General features: G+C 41.1%; 2 pseudogenes; both read left to right on the top strand.

Annotated features, from left to right (window-relative positions):
- The first annotated feature begins 7,574 nt into the window (after positions 1-7,574).
- On the top strand, positions 7,575-9,552 carry LOC133901615 (uncharacterized; annotated as a pseudogene).
- A 386-nt stretch (positions 9,553-9,938) lies between these two features.
- On the top strand, positions 9,939-10,719 carry LOC133901625 (uncharacterized; annotated as a pseudogene).
- Positions 10,720-18,280: the final 7,561 nt, after the last annotated feature.

Below are 18,280 nucleotides of genomic sequence, written 5' to 3'. Positions count from 1 at the left end.
TATAATGAGACCCACTTGTGAATACCACTTGTAGGAATATAGCAATATATGCACAACTAGACAATAAGTAGAGGTAAGAAGTTTAAACTATATTGTGCATGGAGGTAGCTTAAATGTAGAAATGAATTGACAATGACACCAATTGTATACCTCAGAGGACTTGTTGATCACTCCATGAGACTATAAAGATATTACTTGAAACATATGTTAGTCTCAAAATCACAACCCGTAGGATATACTCCCCCTAAATGTGTGCATACAAATGTTGAATACTTGTGAGAGATATGCACTTGTTATTGATAACAATGGGGAGGGTATCTTAAAGATTGGTTCATAGCATATAAAAGATATCAATTGTAAAACTAATACCATGTAAGAAACCTACAATTAATAAACCATGTAGGTTACTCATAAGAAAGAGAGAAACACAAGCAACGTAACATAAAAAACCTATACTATGCATTGCAATATATTGAATTGAGAGCATGCAATTCTAGACAGAGCAAGTGAATTCATCAAATTAAAAGATTTAGCATTTAGTACATTTGCCTTGTTTACATTTGAATCAGAATCTGGGTATATTATAATCATGCTCTTCATCAATGCGTCCAATATTGTATACTAGGCTTCTTTGATTGAATCTTCACTTCATATTATGAGCCAAGTCTCTAAATCCACATAGCCGCATCGGGCTTCAAGTCTTGTTTGGAATCCAAACCGATTGGGATCCCTTTATGTTGGTTATGACTTGCTTGGTAACCCAAATGGGTTGGTTCCACCCCTAGTCCTTTCTCTAAACCGCAACTACTTTGCCATTGTTCTTCTTCTTGAGCTTGAAGTGGTTGCTCTTGGTTTTAGTCCTGTAGTTGGGCTTGTGTAGAGATTGGAGGTCTTGTTGGAGAGGTTTATTGTCTTCTTATTCCCCTTAGTCTCCTTCCTGAATTGCTAGTATTGCAAGGACTTGTGGCCTTTTTGATAGCATTTGAAGCTTGTCACAGTGGACCCCTCTGTTAGCTTCTTCACCATGCTATCATAGTTATCTTGAGGAGGTTGGACATGTCCTTTGGCCTTTAATCTTGCAAAGTCTTCCGTAAGCTTCTCCAAATCTTTCCTGAGCTTATCATTCTCTTGTGCAATGAGTTCATTAGATTATTCTACGATAACATTCTCTATATAAATCTCATTACAAATGGGGAAAAATAGATAAATCAATTAAGTTATCACAAGAAGTGAAAGCATCTACCTTAGGCTTGAAATTGAAGAGAGAGATAGATTGCTTCAAGAGACCTAAGTTTGAGATTCAATGCACTCAAATTTAGCCTTAAGCTCTTCACGCTCTTTGTTTAGCAAATTAAATTTTCTCAATAATTGTTCAAAATTAGAACTAAAGGTAGCATGAATATCATTAAGGACGTTGAATTTTTTTTAGTTTTTTAGATTGTTTCTTTAAGGTTCTTTGTTGCTCATTGATCAAATCAAGAAGTTCTTCATAGGAGGATGAATCCTCATCAGACTCATCATCACTTACATTATTTTCCATACCTGTGGCCATAAGGCACTTGTGTGATGACTTACGTGATAACGACTTGTGTGATGATGATCTTGAGGAAGAGCTTCTCTTGGAGAAGTGGATGGTGAGGTTCTCATCACTTGAGCTTGAATCTTCATCTTCATGCACCCATCTTCCCATGCTTGTAAATACTTTGCTTCTTCCTCTTGTCTCCCTCTTTTTATTGCTCTTCTTCTCTTTCTTGATACGATCAATTATTTTGATTAAGTCTTGAATGGAGATTGTATGATCAACCTTGGCATTGATCCACTTTATATTCTTCTCCCATTTTGAGAAGAGCTTGGCCATCTTGGGATCTATTTTTTCATAGCGTAATGAGCTTCGATCATCCTCTTCATAACTCCATCTTGATCACCATCATCTTTGCTTGAGCATGATTTTTGCTCTTGTCTCCTCATCCTTGCCTTCATGTGTTGGCATTGATACTCTTTGCTACTGCATCTAATTATCTTTCTTTGTTTGTAAGGTGTTGCCCCATCCCTTTCTCGGTGACTCTTCAAACATCTAAACCTTTAGCTTGCAAGTAAAAGTTATTAGAATTTTCCATGGGGGAAATTAGTGTTGTCGAAATAGGTATCTATCCCAACCCTGGACGTCACAACTCTAGGATGTTAAAACTATCAAAAGAACATGTGCTCTGATACTAATTGTATGGAACAGTGACGTCCTAAGAGGGTGGTGAATTAAAACACTTAAAAACTAATAGCTTCAAAAAATTCACAAATAAACCTATCTCAATTTCTATCTAAATGTGCTTTAGGTTTACCTAGTGTGTCTACTCTACCGCTCAAAATGATTGTAACTTACTCTAGTAAGATAAATTGCAAGTATGTAAATGAGAAAATGTAAATAAGGTAGAGAGATGAATTCGGCACAAGAGATTTTTATCATGTGGTATCGGTAGCACATAAGCCACCCCTAGTCGATCCACAAAGGATATGCTTCAAGTCATGGATCTTGAGCTACCAAATTACAAAGATAAGACCTCAAACACGATGGGCTAGAAAATGTAAATAAGGTAGAGAGATGAATTCGGCACAAGAGATTTTTATCATGTGGTATCGGTAGCACATAAGCCACCCCTAGTCGATCCACAAAGGATATGCTTCCGGTCATGGATCTTGAGCTACCAAATTACAAAGATAAGACCTCAAACACGATGAGCCACAAAGCCACCAAGGCAAGGTCTTACCATTATCCTCTCTTCCGGTCACTTGTGCGCTGTCTTTACTTTGGAGCTTTAGTCACAAAGACAATGACCTCCCCGTCCCTGCACAATCTTCTTGTCGCCGCTCCACACCAAGTTGGAGGGTCAATAAGTTACTAGCGAGTCACAAAGAATCCAAGACGCTGGTGTACCTCTCGGTACACGGTTGCATCAATCCTTGATCCACTCTCTAGGTTGCAGCACTTAGCAACACTTCTCTCTAGGCCTATAAGCACAAATCACCCTCTAATCTTGTGCTTAATCACTTTGAATGATCACTTTAAGCACTTTGGTGGCTTGAATGTCTTTTCAAGTGTATATAGGATTCTCGGGACTCCAGAACCTTCAAAAGACTAAGTGGAGATGTATAAATAGAATCAAACCCACTAACTAGACATTGTACCAACGGCTTACAAAACTGTGAACACCGAATGATCTGGTGATAACAGTAATTCTAACACCGGATCATCTGGTGAGTACAACCTTAGAAACTAATCATTGAAACTCCAATCAAAGCCTATGTGAACACCAGACTATCCAGCGTAACCTTCAAACCATCACCAGACTATTCGGTGAGTTATCTTGAGCCAACCGAGCCACTTCATTCTTCTCTGCACAAAATACTCCAGTGTATGCACATATATCACTAGACCATCCGGTGAGTCAATCTTCAGTCTTCAACATTTGAATCCTTCTCTGCAGGAAATGCTCTGGTGCAATACTTTGGTGAGTACATTTCCAATTACTGGACCATCCAATGTGTTGGTCTTCAACTCTCTTCTTCTGGAAATGCTTCGGTGTGTACTTCCTCATTGAGAGGATCATTCGGCGAGGCTATCCTCACCCTCTGTCAGAAATGCCCTGGTGTGTTCACCGGTTCATCACCGGACCTTCCAGTGAGTGTAACTTTCTTGAACTCCACTAATAGAAATACTCTGGTGTGCACTCTGACCTAACATTAGACTATCCGGTGATGCTAACAACCTCTGGATATAATGCTTCGATGAGTGCAAACTCCTCTACCTGGACCATCCGATGAGGCAAATCTTCCTGGGACTTTTCCAATTAAATCAAACTTTGTCTCGGCTTTGGTGGCTTCTTCATATATTGCATCCATGAGACCTACTAAAGAATATACTTGACACATATGTTAGTCCCAATGACTATGTTATTACTAATCACCAAAATCACAATCATGACCTAATAGTTCCATTTTGCTATAGCGGTTGAGTCTGCATGTCAGCGAAGCGAGGCTGAACAGGCGAGCGTGCAGCTCTGCAGACTGAAGCGCGCGATGCTGGGTTTGGGAGTGTTGTGGCCTAGGAGCGTAGGGCAGAGGGGAGAGGGTTGGTTGGGCCGCGCGGTTGGGCTGGGGAAGCTAGGCTGTATAAGAGAGAAAAAAGAGAGGCTATCCGAGAAGAAAAAGAAAAGGTGTTGTATTGATTTTGGATAAATTCAAATAGGTTTACTTGAATTTGGATTTGACTTTGGACTTGGATTTGGTAATAATTAAAGAAAGAGTATTTGAATTATAATTTGGTTTTCAAACTCTGAGATTTAGGTGAGGATTTGAATTCAATTTGGATTTGAGCTGAAAGGAATCTAAGAATATATTTGAATTTGAGAGACATTAAAATTCAAATCTCCACTCAAAGATCTATAAAACAATTAAACCAATGCATATGATTCAATTTGTTGCAGGGATTAATTTAGAAATTAATTTGGTGCTCTTGGAATACTTAACCAAATTATTATATTTGAATATATACATACAAGTGTGTGTGTGTGTGTATACACTAAAGAAATATATATATATATATATATATATATATATATATATATATATATATATATATATATATATATATATATATGAATATTAGAGACAACAATTATAGGTGAGTGTACATCTTTTAGTCTCACCTTTCTAGTGGAGGTGGAGGGAGACCAACTTAAAAGGAATCCTCTCCTCCACCCACTTAGCATGTGTAATATCTTGAGTTTTAGCATATAGATTAGAGCAATTTTCACTCCAATTTAAAGAATTCCTAATTATTTAAAACAACATGAAATCAAGAAAATATATATGTGAATATATATTCACATATATATTTTCTTTAAATTGGATATCAGTAGGCTACCCCTCCGGTGGAATACAGAAGTCATACTTCATAGTCTCTTTATGAGTTTATTAGAGATCACCCAAGTCTTATAGACTGTGACCAACAGCCAGGCTTATATATGTGTACCCTATAGGATAGCATCTTCTCTAATTAAAGCCAACATAACACATTAAGGCAATAGCCAACCTGCCTTACAAATTTTGAGAGTATTGCATATTTACTCAAGTGGATTGTGTGGTACTCTCCTTCAGTTAACCAATAATTTATTCTTCTCATGTCCTAATTCACAAGATCTCTAATCACATAGGTTGGGTTACCACTATGGTATAACTCACATGGGTCTCATACCCATCTCCTTCGATTCATTATCGATCACATTTCATGATAATCACTTTGTAAATTGGTCTGTCAGGGTTTTAGTCGTTTGGATATAATTCAACGCTATCACTCTGGAATTTCTCAACTGACAGATTTCAATCGTCTTTTTACATGTCTAGATGGTTTCATGTTTTCCTTAGAACGATTCACTTTAACAATAACTGTTTAATTATCATTGTTCGTAAAAATAGTCAGTATCAGTTTTTCAACCGCTGGCAAACCTATCAAGAGCTTATGCAACCATTCTATCTCAACAGTGTCTGTGTCTAACGTCATGAATTATGCTTCTATGGTTGACCTCGTCAATATTATCTGTTTGCAATACCTCCATGAGACAATAGCATCGCCAAGAGTAAATACATATCCACTTGTGGCATTGATCTCATCAATATCGGATATCCAATTTAAATCACTATAACCATCCAATACTGATGGGTACCCAGTATAGTGAAGTCCATAATTCATAGTACCTAGCAAGTAGCGCATGCCAATGATCATCACCCGGGTTAGAAGTAAACCGGCTCAATTTGCTCAAAACAAATGAGATATCAAACCTTGTAGCACGAGCTAGTTACATGAGTGATCCGATTACTTGGGAGTATCTCAGTTGATCCCTAGCAATCATTTTATTCTTTCGAAGTACTTACTAGGATCATAAGGCGTTAGAGTGATCTTGTTGTCTATATAGCCAAAGCGGCTCAATATCTTTTTATATAATGGAATTGTGAAAGTGTAATAGCATTCTCACATCTAATCAACTTGATGTTTAAAATCATATCAGTCTCTCTCCGATCTTTCATATAATTTTTTTTAGACACATATGACTTAACCTCATTAATCATATCAAGATTTTCCCCAAAAATCGGTATGTCATCAACATACAGGCACAGAATAACTCCCTCATCCCCATCACAGTGATAATACACACATGTATCAGCTTCATTAACTGCAAAGCCCGTAAATATTAAAGTGTATTCTCATTATCATCTCATCCACACATGCTAAGTAAATAGAGGAGAGAATTCCTTTTAAGCTGGTCTCCCTTCATATCCACTAACAAGATAAGACTAAAAGATGTACACCCACCTCCACTTGTTAGGTCTTTGAGATTTATTTAGAATTTTCTTAAATATATTGATCTAAGCCCATATATCTATTAGATCCTGGAGCACAGAATGAACCAATGAATCACATACCAATGATACATTGTGTTCTACCCTCTTCGAACAAAACAAAGGTTTTTAGGAATCCTCACCATGGCATATAGGTTGCCTGGATTGATTTGGAAACAAAAGATAACCATCGCCGTGCATACTGCTTCGTAGCGAGAGAAAGAGGAGCACCGAGGAACAAATTAAGGGCCACTTTGGCACCCAGGGTTATCATGCCACATAGGTGATAGGCCACTACTCGTTGACATGGGAGCTTTGGAGGAAAGAAATTCTATGAGATTCAGTCTCACAGAAAGACTTTTTTGTGTATGACACGTGTCTCTCTCATTTCTTTTAATTATACGTGCTAGCCGTTGAATCAAAGAATGACGGCATGGATCATAATCTCATAGGGATCTTTCGGTGAAAGATCTTATAGAATTTCCTTCTAACTTTAGACCTCGGGTGAACTACTGAAGAAGTTTATAGACTCGAAAATGCATTTTCAGAGTTCAGCAAACCAGGTGACACAGTGAGATAAGACCGTGCATGCAACTCTCATGGTGAGATAGGGACATTTCATCTTCCAGTGGTCAGCTTTAGACCTCGGGTGAAGTTTGTAGACTCGAAAATGCATTTTCAGAGTTTAGCAAACCAGGTGACACAGCGAGATAAGACCGTGCATGCAACTCTCATGGTGAGATAAGGACATTTCATCTTCCAGTGGTCCTGCTAGGGGTTCTGTCGAACTGATGTCATGCACTTGCTAATTGGTAGATAACGTAGCACAAGGATTTGGAGAGTTTTGTTTTCTTTTTGCTGTGCGTAGAAATTTGGATTAAGGTGGAGATTATTGTATTAAGACCCGAATTTTAGTATCGTGCGTGGTACACTTGGTGGCATGCGTGCTTGGACCTTTTTTACTACCCCAACAAGGAGTTTTTCAACATTGTGGAGCCATATTCGTAGTTATAAGTTGAGTATTTTGATTTTGAGTGGAGGGCGAAAACTTCATGGCAATCATTGGAGCCTCGGGATAGAGATATCTTATTAATAAATCCGGAAGGACACTTCTGTTTTGCTGCTAGTTGGACAATGCTGTGACAGCAGCCAAACCTGCCGCAACGCGTAGTGACGGGGACCTTGCAAATGAAACTGATTAGTAGACTACAGAGATTAATTAGAGGGACACCTTCCATTTCCTGAAAGTAATAAGGCAGGAGTAGCAAGGCTCGATCGGAGGTTGACATGTCGGGATCGCCACGGCAGCGTGCCGCTGGCCTCGGTCCGCCCCACGGTTCCACGGCCGGCACTCCACGCGGTCCTCCCGTGGAACAAGACCTCGACGAGATTCTCCTGGACGCTTCCCTCGCCGTGAGGTGGCGCGGCGCGGGCTGCTGCGGCGACCCTGAGGGCCGTGTCCATGGAGGCTATCCTTCTTCCTATCCAATCTCTCCGTCATTCACCGGATCCTCGTCCCACCAGCCGACGATGCCATCACGCGGCAGGTTCGCTACTCTTGCTATTGCTACTGATTCTCGTTTGAGCAACGTAAACATCGATTACATTTGTTTGTTTCTCGGAACCAACTATATATGACGTGATAGGAGGAGGCGCTAAGCTCCCTGCTTCACTACATCGAGCAGTCAATGGTCGTGCCGATGTGCCTCGACCCCATCCCCAGGGGCTTCTTCCCGGGCAATACGCCACGGGTCGACAAATACCTGGGCGCCGCGAAGCACCTGCTGCTGCTGCTGCAGCTGCCGGACTCTGCCATGGCGTCCGGAGATCTCAATCGCCGCGCCAAGTCCGCCCTCGACACGGCCAGGTCATCGCTTGCCACGGCATTCGGCCACCTCAGGATCTGGAGACTTGATGCGCTGAGGGACCACCAGGGCATCTCGCTCTCGCCTGCCTCCATCAGGGAGTTCGTCAGGCGAAGCTGCGGCAGCGGCTCTGACTCGGCGGCCCCCTGGCCGAGCTCGTCCGGTTCCATCACGGGCACTGCCAGCGGCACAACTGATGGCAGCGACAACGCCTACCACGCGGATCTAGGTGAGGATTGGTCATTGCGAAGTGATCACCCATTCTCGGGCATATGTTGTATCGATCGCAATTCATCATCCATCCTCAACGACATTGCGGGCGTCATGATCGATGGCGGATATCAAACACATGCTTCGAGGAGCTTTCCATCCACACTGTGCTCAACTTGTCAGGTAGCGTGAGCAGGGTTTAATTTGAAACCGATCGGTTTTCGAATTTAAATTAAAAAAATTTAAAAAATAAAAAATAAAAAACTAGAGATAACTCTAAGATCTTCTGTCAAAAAATTAAAAATAATATCATTTGCATCATATTCTATAAGGAGGAAGTTCGGAAAAAAAAGAAAAAAGATAAAGTGTGCAACTCATTTATTAGCTTATGTTAAGAAAACACATATCATATAAACACATATTTTTCTTGTGCAGGGAGTATCTTAAGAGGATCTTTAAAATTAGTTTCACTTCATTTAGAGTTTTATTAATTTCTCCATAACTTTTACAAAATTCATAAGCATAAAGTGAATATGTTAAGAAATAGCACTATAATTAAATTTTTCATGTCTACCATTATTTTTTCTACATAAAGCAAAGTAGAAGTAAACTAATAAAAGTAGTTTCCTAATTTTGGAGATGTGATAGGTCAGCTATGAATTAATCTAGTTGCAACACATTTACATAATTTTGCATGTAACAATAACTATTTCATGAGTTAATGTATTTTTAGAAGACATGGGATCATGTAAGAAGACTAAAAAATTGGTTTCATGATTTTTGGATTAGCAAAGAGTAAACTATGCATTTAACTAGGTTTAGCAAATACATTTTCTCACAAAAAATATTCAATCTTTTTATGAGTAAAAATACTTTTATCATGTAGATCATATTACAAGGAAACCAACAAAATTTGTTTCACTTGATTTGAAGCTCAGATGAATTAGTTATTGATTCTACAAGGTTGAGCCATTTTTTGGTTTTTTTAATTGAACTTCACTAAAATTTGAGAAAACTGCTCGATAAATCGCTAAAACCGAAAAGTTACTGACTAATTTGAACGGTTACCGATAATTCAAAAAATGTGAAAAAAACCACTCGATAAATCACTAAATACGGTCGGTAACCGTAACAAACCGACCATTACCGTTCAGTTCATTCGGTCCGAATTCTCACCGAATTTCAAATTTGATTGAGTGATTTTGAGCGAATTCTTGCCAAATTTTGCCTGATTATCACGATAACCATGATTTTCCGGTAACTGCCGGCGAGCGGTTTTTAGGGTCGAAACGGTTTTATGAACCTTGAGCGTGAGTGTGTGTTAAGTAATTGCTTATGCTGCAGAAGTATTTTGCATATTTCTTGCAGCCCCACTCATTCTACCTAGGCAAAGATTAGCCTTTAAACAACAAATATATCCTTTTAAGTAGTGTTCAGTTATGTAAATTTTGCTCGCTCTTACATGCATTTGTCTTTTAAGTTTCTGGTATTCACTAGGTTTTCGGCCAGTATCCTAGCCCTAACGACTATTCCGATCACAATCTCATGTAAACATGTTAATAATGCAAATCATCACTACCACAAAAAGTAATCACTGCCGGTTGAAGATATGCGATTGCTGGTTCAACACAAAAGCACAATCTATCTAATGCTAAAGGGTGATCTGAAAGCATTTGATTAACTGGTGACACAGCTGATCTTGTCTTTGGAAGTCATGTTAGACATGAACTCCAGAACTTTGCAACTTCAAGGGCAGCAACAGATGATCCTTTTGAACAATGTACACTTCATGCTTGAGGATGCCAAGAAAAATACAGATTTGGGACAGAAATCTAGGAGAAAGCTGGTTCCCACGTGCCATGACCGACTCGACCAGTTCATGGCTGGCTATGTGGATGCGTCTTGGACCCCTGTAATTTCCTCGTTCGAAAGGCAAATCCGACTCTTGACAATCTTGTGGCCCCATCAATTTTTCGACAAATTCACTTCATCTTTCAAGATGACCTACACTATACAAAAGACTTGGAAAGTTACCGATCCTCTGATCCGACAGAAGGTTACGTGAAGCAATTTCTCATAAGGTCATCCGGCTGTACCGAATGCATATGGAGAATCACTCAGAGAAGGCAGTAAATGTCATTTGTACATGTAATCTGAACTATGAATAAAATTAGTTTTGGTTTTGATATATCGTGTTTTTGTGAACTTTGTTAGGTTGTACAACTTCATACATACTTAAGTATTTTCGTTTATACTCCATCCAATCACGACATGGTTACCAATATCCTTGACTATAAATTATTAGTATAAAATGTAGAAAGTTGTAATATTACGAAACTATTATTCAAAGTCAAATCTAGTTATACCATTTTCAAAATTCAATCAAAATATTTAAAGAGATATTAATGGTCAAAGTTTATATGTGCTGATTGTATGCAAACTAAAACGACACTTATTTGTATCTAGAGGTAGTAATTTACGGTTCCATATGTATCTAGAGGTAGTAATTTATGCCATTTGATCACAAATGTAACGTATAGATTCCTGCATGACCTATCGCCTGCGCGTCAACAGTATGAGTCAGATGAAAAAGAGCACACTACAAGAGAACTCGATATTAACGACCTGAGATTAACCATACCACGGACAATATGTGACCGTGAGCTTTTTATGAAATAGTATTATTTTATTAGAAAATTACAAAAATAATATCCAAAATCTGATATTTGCAAAAATAGTTACCTGTTGACAGTTGGCACTTCGTGTGCCAACATGCTATGTGTCAGTGGGCCCGAAGTGCCGAAAGGTTTTAGGGCTCACTGACATATTTAAAGAAAAATTCATAACTTTTTCATATAATCTCTGATGAAGATGATCTTTATATAAAAATTATAATTATCGACGATATCTACAACTTTATAATTAAACATTATTCCATTTAAATCTGTTTAAATATGTCGAGGATTTTTTTCTGACAATATGTGTAAGAATAACAGGGTTGTCTTCGTGATTCAAGAATCGAACAGGAGACAAGGCACACGCGATGTATACAGGTTCGTGCCCTCAATTGGAGTAATACTCTTCTTGTGTAGTTGATGATATATCTATATTCACTTGAGTACAAGCAATATGTCTAGATCTATTACAAGAAGTAGATGAGATCTAAACTAGACTAATGAGGAAGTTACCGAGTATCTCCTATGGTCCTAGTGCTTGCGTCGAGTTGCAGATGAGTTGTCTTTCTCCGGAAAGAGAGCATCCCTTCAGGGGTTTGGGTCCCCGCGTTATATAGGGGATCTTGTATTGCCTCCTATCTCGTCATAGTAGATAGGGAGTCCTTCATCTTATCCACCAAGAAATATCAGATAAATCCGGTTAGGATGCTAGTTGTTCTCGAGTTGGGTAACCAATCGAGACCTTCCTAGTATGTGCCTACTAGATCTCCGAGAGTATTAGGTACCATAGATTCGGTTCTATAATATCCGGAATTATTAAACATGCACACGGCATATCTTATCCGTATATGGTATACTCTTTATGCATATATACCCTATAGTTGGATATTCGATAGTAGCCTCATAACTCAGCTCGGGAGGAAAGGTTTCTACGATTTTTCACTCGAGTACCACCAAGTCTAAGCCTGGTCGAATAAGGTGGTTCAAGCTTGCAGTCAAGAAAATCGAGTAAGAACGGATCCTATTCCGAGTATTGAGTGGAAACACAATTGGGTTGAGCGCCCTATTGTTAACTGCACTCGAAGCTCAAGAAAGGACTAAAAGCTCGATTAGTTGACACCCGATTCTAAGTCGAGTTAAAAATCTTTCAAAATTTGAACAGATGAGTATAGGCGCATTTAATACGTGCAGAGATTCGCAAAATATCATCACTCCGCTTTTCATGCCGATGGAGGCGTCACAGAGATGGAAGTGGTTGCCAAAGCGAAATCATTTTCTGAATTTTACCCGAAGATAATGCCTACTTATACCCTCGAGGAGAAACTCCATCGCCTTATCTTTTCTGCTTCCGCCAGACTCTCGCTCTTGGATTTCTCCTCCAAAGCTTTTCAGCATCGTCTACTTTTGCTCGAGAAACTTTTGTGCTTCCCCCTCATGGAGGGGAATCATGATTAGGCAGCTCTGCCATTAGGAGTGTTGGACCTCATCTCCAACAAGCTACCGTACCCGAAAGATTTTGCTTTTTTCCGCTGTGTCTGCTCCACCTAGCGTGAAGTGTGTAGGGTGGCCGAGTTTGCACGATGGATCCTAAAAGTGCCGTTGGTGGAGGTGCATTGTCTGGGAAGTGAAGCAGTCTTCGACCTTCATTTTCGAGGTTTAGTTGGCGACAACTGGGAGATGATCGGTGCCTCGAGAGGGCTCTTGATCGTCATCGAATGAGGGCGTCAGATCAAAGGTAGGGTATTGAATCCAGTGACCGGATGGTTTTCCGATCTTATGCCACTCTCCTATGATGCATTCTGGGTGAACCAGGGGGGATGCGTGGTACGAAGGAACGGAAAGTTGTTCACAATCGTTGTTCCAAGAATTTCATGCTTCCATCTCCAGATGACGAAGGGCGTGCACGTATATCTTGTCAACGTGCAACCACGGTGGTTCCAGGTCTCTAGTAGTAAATTCTGGTGGCGCATTGCAGATTTTCTAGACGGAATCACCTTAGGAGATCCATTTAGGGCCATAGCAACATTGGAGCAGTCGATTCCTGAGTTCGAGCTCTGGCAACCTGGTATGGGCCATACCTGACTCATTCGAGATGAGGCCTGTGCCTTTTTCTTGAAATCGTAGGGTGACCAAATTGACAACCCCGTTGAGCACAATGCATCAACGCCAATTTCCATTCATATCTTTGGCGATGACATCTGGGAGCTGCTAGAATTGAAAATTGTCCTCTGGATGGAAGAAAGAACAATCCTACTAGGCTTGACTTCTTAGGTTGTTCCACCAATACTCGAGATTACCCATCATGGCCAAATTTTGGGCTTTCGCCGAATGAGCTCATCATACGACCGGGATGAGTACTCGGTGCTTGAGATTTCTTACCACGGCGCAGTTTCCAGGACGCTCAAGTCCCTTGAAGAAAATTTTAAGTGGCATTCTTGTAGGTGGTTGTCGCCCAACCTTTCCCTTTAGATATGTAATAGATCTCATGGTATGCTTTTGGTTGGTGATTGTAAAAACATATGATTGATACTTTGCTTAATCTAATATGCTATTGCTAATAGATGCAAGAATTGACTAGCACATGTTATCGCCTCCTTCGAGATTGTCCAACTATATATTTGTTAATGTCTGAAAACTCGATTAAACAAGCCATTAGATGCACGATCCTCAAGTAATTATTCGAGGCTGCCAAAAAAGAAATAAGAAAAATACTAGTATAAAACTTGAAACCAAACACATGATGGACTTTTGCAAACTTATACTGATTTGTGCATTCGATCAACATACAAATAAGAACTCGTCAGAGATCACACATGGGACCGACTAGGACTTTTCAAACCTTTGTTGGCCGTTAGGCGTGAGATGTCTGACAGTCTCAGTGTCGTTATGCCTTATGAGGTGTGATTGTCCATCATTGACCCAACACATGCCTCCATTGGTTCTATCCAACGCGATCAACGCAAAGCCAAATAAACTTTTGCAAAAATACTTACAAAAGAATATGGTATTATTATGCAATCCCCGACTCTTTGGTCGAGGAGAAAAACTCTCGAGTAGAGAGTAAGAAAGAACAAACCTATACCATTGAAGGAAAATAGTGTATCCCTAACTTTCTACCTGATGACTGAACAGAACGAAGGGTAAAGCCTTAGCATCGAAAGTATACGATGTAACACTCGACTCTCTATTTGATGTGATAATCAAAACAAATAGTAGAGCATATGCTTCATACTTGACGTGGCCCCAGTCTCTTGCTCAATGACTGGATTCGAGTACATAGTGGAGCATAAGTGCTAATATTGTACGATCTAACTCCTAGCCTTCTGAATGGCGTGATAAACAGAGACAAAAAGTTAAGCAAAAGCATAAAAAATGCATGATGTAGCCCCGACTCTCTGCTCGATGCGATAATCGAGTGGAGAGTAGAGTGTAAGTACCAACACACAGTTATCAACCGTATACTCGATGGGCTTAGCCCCCGAGCATTGGGTTATAATTATGATGTGGTCACCGAGTAAACTCGAGTGGACGGGTAGGTGAGCATTAAAAACACGCTCCCGTTAATGCTTGTTTTCACCACATCCTTTGATTTAATGCGTCACAATGACCATCCATCTATCTTTGTAGAGATTAGACATGTCATAATGCTCCCACAATGCCTTGACTTCTGTCGGGCGCGCAGTGCGACTGAGGCGTTCTCGAGCACGTTATCGTTTCAGATCTTGGCGAATCCATTTACATAGTGCGACTCGTTCCCGCAACTATAAATAGAGGGGACTTGAGGCTGTTTATTTCCACTCTATCTCCTCCCTTTCTTCCTTTTCCTTGCCTAGTAGAACTTGTAGAGCTTGAAGCCATGGCCTCCACTCCACCGTCGTCTCTCGAGTCGGGCTCAGAAATTAGAGCAGAGGAAACTTTCTAGCCAAAGCCTCTCGCCATGGTTCACCCGACATCATCATCATTTCTTTCGACGAGGAGGAATCGAGTGAGAGGCCTAAAGGAAGAGAGCATAGAGAATCACTTGGGGATGGTCGGCCCCTCTCCCGGCAGATGCAGCGCTTCATTGCCACTTATGCCGTGCGGCGAGCGATGCAAATGATATGAGAGAGGGATGAAGCTAGTAGTGATCCTAACGAGATCATCGACCAAGCTACTGATGTAGTTTTTGGAGATGAAGCCCCCGAGCCCCCGGCGGTGAAGAAAGTGTGGTCATCTTCTCCGTTGCTGCCAGATCACCTTCGCAGCCCATGAAGAGTCCGCCAAGCTCACCGGTGCTGGTCAGCAGCTCCAGCTGGGTCCTCGCATCAGCCATTTTTCTTGGCCCTTATGCAAGTCAGCGTCCGATTCCCAAGGTTATCAGCTGCCGCCTTAGGGAAGAATATAAAAAGGTTTCTCGACTCGTTCAAGGGCGAATAGGGGTCCACATGCTTCTGAACTATTGGAGGTGGTGGATCTTCACTTTTTGCCACGCAGGTCAAGAGGAAAAGAAAAAGTATGTAATAGGTTAGTTAATCTAATTGAATGTAATTGGCTTACCTGTGACTTACCTTATCTAAGAATGAAACTATCGGAGTTGATCAATGTGCCACGAGTTCTTGAGTATCTCACCGTTTGGACTAGATAACCGTACTGATCCAGGTCGAGTAACTTCAACTACTATGTAGGGCCCCCCACTTAGGTGATAAATTATGATGTTGGCCCTGTTTGTGCACCTTTCGTAGGACAAGATTTCTAGTAACGAGTCTTTTGGGCTGGACTTTTTGACTATTATATCTACGTAACGCTTGCTAATACTTATCTACTCAAATGGATGCTCAATCACGGTACTCCTCGAGTAAATTGACGTCGTCCGCTCATAACTGCTCTTGCCCCACTTTCGAATAATTCTCCACTCGAGGTGAACTGAATTGCAATTCAGTCAGGAGCACTGCTTTTGCTACGTAAAATAAAAAGAATGGAGTTTCGCCAGTGGCCCCATTAGTCGAGGTACGAACGACCCATAGTACCGAGGGAAGCCCTTTCACCCATCGTTTCGAGTAGGCCTTCAGCCTGTCAAAAACCCAAGTTTTGAGATCCTGCAAGACTATACCATTGGTGCGCTCAACCTGACTGTTGCTCTGGGGGTGAGCTATAGAGGCGAAACAAGTTTTAATGCCGAATTCTTCACAGAATACAATAAAGGTCCCGCTTTTCAACAGGCTACTGTTATCTGTAATTATCCAATGCATAATTCTGAATCAGGTAATTATGCTCCTTATGAATTTCTTAGCCGCTTATGTGGTTATCTTTCCAATGAGTTTGGCCTCAATCCACTTAGTGAATGTGTCGATAACTACGAATAGGAACTTATAACTGTCTTGGGCCCTTAGGAACGGTCCCATGATATCCAAGCCTAAGATGGAGAAAGGTCAAGAAAGAGGACTTGTTTGCATAGCTTGGGCTGGTCAAGTGCTCACGCACTTTTTGACCAGCTCGGAAGAATCCTGGAGGGCGCTCGGTCAATAGAATCCCTGGCGGAAAACTGTTCCAACTAAGGTACGATAAGATGCATGATTACCACACATGCCTCCATGGATATTGAGCAATAATTTATTGCCCTCTTCGTGAGTGATGCATTTCATCAAGAATCTGTTACTCCCCTTTTGGTAGAGCTTGTTGTAAACTAAAGTGTATAGCTTGGACTTACAAGAAATCTTCTCTATTGATGCATCATCGTTAGGGATGTCTCGACCTTTGAGATAGGCTTGGTACGGAGTCATCCAAGTTGGCTTGCATTCGAGTACTGCAGCTACAGTGTCTGCGGTTTTTGCCTCGCTGACCTAGCCAGACTACTGGTCAGGTTAGGCAGCATCTATTCATAGAAGTATCAGGGCAAATGGTCTGACGAGTTTCTCAATTAAGACTCCTATGGGCACCGGTGCATGAGAAGAAGCGAGTCTAACAAGTTCATCCGCACCAGAGTTATCACTCCTTCTGATGTACGTTACTTCTAACCCTTCAAACTTTTCCTTAAGCTTTTGCACCTCGTACAAGTAAGCCGCTGTAACATCCTGACTTGAGCATGTTAACAAGTTACAAAATTTCTCTCTAAATTAAAACTTTTTAGGGTTAATTAGGCTAACTATGGGTTAAGAGAATAGGTACGTGGATGTATACATACTAGTATACATATACATTCATGTCTATAAGTTGCTTAGGTAATTAGAAGTGCTCTAGAATCAATTCTAAAATAGTCTCTGCTTTAAGTTGGTTTATATGCATTAGTTTGAGATTTTTGATTCTTATGTGGAGGTTTGAAATTGAATGTCTCTCAAATTGAAACCTACTATTAGATTCTGTTCAGCTCAAATCCATTTCAAATTCAAATTCTTGGATTCAAATCATCTTCCAAAAAGTCTCGAGATCCAAATATCAGATATTCTGAATAAAGATGATCAGAATTCAAAATCAAATCCAAATTCAAATACCTCAAATTGAATTTAAACTTTACTCTTATCCCAATTATTCTTTTTTCCTCTCACGGGCCGAATTCATCTCTCTTCTCTCTTTCGGCCCAGCTCCTTCCCTTTTTTTTCCCTCGCGCAACCCAGCTAGCAGCCCATTCAGCTGTCTTCATTCTTCCCTCCCGCGCGCCGCTCGACCGTCCAAGAACCACGCGTTGTCAATCCGCACGTCGTGCCCTTCTCCTTTCTCCCCCCTCCAGCGCGCACTCGTCGCCGTCCCCTCTCTCCGGGAAATATCCCGTGCGCGCCCAACCAGCCTCCAGTTCTCCGCACTCTCTCTTCTCTCTCGGGCGCACCCTCTCTCTTCCCATGCCCTGCACACGCGACTTTTGCAACCGCCCATGCTTGGCCGGCGTAGAGCACGCCCATGCCTCGGAGAAAAAGGTGGGCACCGGCTGCCACCTCGCCGCCGACGTCCTCATGACGCCAGCACGCGTGCACTGCCTCCCTATGCTCCCTCACCGTCTATAAATAGCGCAACCGGTCCTTCTCTCGCTCTTCTTCTTCATTCGCCACACCACCACTCTGCCACCGCTGCCATTTCCGCCGCTACGACCTTGCCATCGCCCATTCACCATCAACGTGCTGCTAAGAGGTACCGGGGGACCCTTGCCGTCTCTGTGCTGCTGCCCGTTCA

This window comes from Phragmites australis, chromosome 2 (genome assembly GCF_958298935.1).
Source record: "Phragmites australis chromosome 2, lpPhrAust1.1, whole genome shotgun sequence".
Classification (NCBI taxonomy): Eukaryota; Viridiplantae; Streptophyta; class Magnoliopsida; order Poales; family Poaceae; genus Phragmites; species Phragmites australis.
Note: the sequence above shows the minus strand (reverse complement) of the source record. Positions and strands in the feature narration are given on the sequence as shown.